We start from the raw sequence: 2396 nt of genomic DNA, 5'->3' as shown, positions 1-2396 counted from the left end.
TTTCACCCCCCTACATCTCCCCGCTACTTCCTCTCGGCACGACCTTACATTTAAGACAGACTCGGGTCACTTTTCCGACTAAGATAAATTTATGTTATCCTTCTCTGCCTTCTTGCCTGGTACCCTTCCAGCTCTCCTTTCCTAGCTAGAGCACCACTAGGTACCAACCTACCGCCATCAAAATCTCGGCAAATCTACTCCATGATAATAATGACGGAGGGTGACTATACGTTGTCGTCAGTGGGAGCCCTACTTACGAGATGCCATAAGGGTCTGCCACCTTCTCTTTGGTTGTCTCCTCAAAGGCTGTTTCACAAATGAGACCCTCGCATCGGAGAGTCTAGCGGTTGTGGGGGCACCTTAATATACATTTTTAACCGAAACGGAGCAGGTTTTCCTGCGTGCGTCAGGTTTCTTCTCGTTTAACGAAGATATTAGGCCTTCAAGGCAGACGGTACATTTGTGTGGACGGCCTTGCCGATGTATCAGGTCGAGATTGAAATTACGTGGTCGCTCCGTTGCGGATGAACTTTTTAGTTGGTTTTTCGGTTTTTAGGATTAACGCTCACGCGAAGTCTTTATTGACGCTGAGGTTCGAGCGTTTCTCTCGGCATTTGTTGTCGCCATGAAAAAAGTAGCCATTGCATATACGTATTCGCCCATATGGTTCTTCTTGGCTTATAGTTTTCTTCTCTGTTTACTTGACCTATCTTGTCTCATCTGTCTTCCTCACTCGCGTGTCGCACGCGCGTAACCCCGTCGAGGTCGCCTCGTCCGCCGCGCGCGCCATCTGCCAGCACCAACGCGAATCCCGGGTTTAAGCTCTATGGCCGAGCTTCCATAACGGAAGGGATTTGATTTATATTCGACGTTCGAATTGTTTATGGCTCATTCGGTCTATATTACAGGTTTTACATCGTGCCGCGTCGTGTCCGCCGAGCCGTAGTAGAATCCGCCAGACGGAAAAAGAGAGAGGAACATTGGGGGGGAAAAAAGGAGAATTATCATACGCGATTCGCTATCATTCAGCGCGTCAGTCGTAGTCTCTTGCTCGCTCTGGATATCCACCTTTATGCATCTCGTTAAACAAGCGGAGCCGAATTTGATTTATTAACAGCGAGTTTACATCGAACCAAAGTCGTCCGCTCCTGTTACAGAGACGAGGTTACACCATCGAAGACCTCTTGTATAGGATTCACGCGAGTCGTCCGACTCGAGTTAAAATTAAGCCGGTCGTTAATTTCCTTTTTCTTTTTCCTCCTCTTTCTTTCCTTTTGTTCCGTCTCTTTGGAAGTCATCCCACTCTTTTGCTCTTCTATGTTTTTTTTTTCACGTCTCGTTCCACATTTCCACTGCGGCTCCAGGCCTTCAATTTTTTCGATCTTTTCACGCGCCACGTGTGACCGTATACACCAGTAACAGGCAAAGCCAATGGCGCATCCTCACTGACGTTTATCCCTTCTTTTTTATTTTTACCTTCCAGACTCATTCGCACCGGACTTTACGGCTGCTGCGTCCGTCCCGAAGTCCAGCCAGCTAAAGGACGCCGGTGAGTAGTTCACGGAGTCACCGTATTATTTCCCTCTACGAAAGAGGCGCCACGTGTTCCGTAACACTGGAAACAGGGCTTTTCCCTAGGGGAAATTTCATTCGGCGGGTATACTGCCAACCTTAAAAATCGACGAAGACACCGGGGGCGCCACTGCTCCTCGGCGTAACTACGCGTATATTGGCTCTGGCTGTGTATAGACGGGCAAACGGCGGATCCAAACCTTCCGTTTACCCGGAGTCCATGTATGGATAGGGGTATGACGGGGTTGCCGGAGTCAGGTACGTTAGACGTGGGCGAAACTGAAATTCATCGCACGGCTCTCGAACCCTGTTCCCTCGGTGCCACTTTACACGAAGGGCTCTCGGCTTCGTGTTCAACGCGGAGTCTGCGCTTTCCTGCTGTCCTGTCACCCTTATACGAGTCCCCCGTCAAATACCCCCTTATCGTCCTGGCGCCGTACCGAGTCCCATACGAATTTTCCGGAGACCTTACGATCCCCCCCGACTCTCGGAAAACTTGGGCACGAACTACGAATACAAAGAGTCGCCGAGTCGAATGCGAGGAGACACGAGAAAATGACAAGGGTTTTATTTGTTTTTCTTTTCTCTCTCTTTTTTTTAACCCCTATGCGAAAAATATTTTTTAAGAGGATCGAATGTCGATATGCGTCTCACGTATGTTCGATACATTTAAGGTATGGGTGTATGCATAGGACAGGGGCGCACGTGTTACCGAAGCTTCGTACGCGCAGTAGGAAAGCAGCTTGGAGGAGGAGGACCCGAACTCCATCAGGAAATGAAGTCCCTTTTGGATACTAAAATGTCGCGAAGGTACCCCCCCCCCC

At 49.3% G+C, this 2396-nt stretch overlaps 2 protein-coding genes across 14 annotated transcripts in view; one reads left to right on the top strand and one right to left on the bottom strand.

Annotated features, from left to right (window-relative positions):
* LOC107270096 (ankyrin repeat domain-containing protein 50) overlaps positions 1-2396 on the top strand; it is a 60735-nt gene that overhangs the window by 17293 nt on the left and 41046 nt on the right. For 8 of the 11 annotated variants that reach the window (XM_025087457.1, XM_015744782.2, XM_015744787.2 and 5 more), the window contains exon 2: positions 1484-1549. The exons of the other annotated variants lie outside the window; for them this stretch is intronic. The gene's annotated coding sequence lies outside the window, so the exon portion shown is untranslated. The remainder of the gene's footprint in view (positions 1-1483; positions 1550-2396) is intronic. 11 annotated transcript variants of the gene reach the window in all.
* The window catches only part of LOC112494683, a 78952-nt gene that overhangs the window by 49086 nt on the left and 27470 nt on the right, over positions 1-2396 (bottom strand). The window lies entirely within an intron of this gene.

The sequence above is a fragment of the Cephus cinctus genome, unplaced genomic scaffold, assembly GCF_000341935.2.
Source record: "Cephus cinctus unplaced genomic scaffold, Ccin1 Ccin1_scaffold0696, whole genome shotgun sequence".
NCBI lineage: Eukaryota > Metazoa > Arthropoda > Insecta > Hymenoptera > Cephidae > Cephus > Cephus cinctus.
Note: the sequence above shows the minus strand (reverse complement) of the source record. Positions and strands in the feature narration are given on the sequence as shown.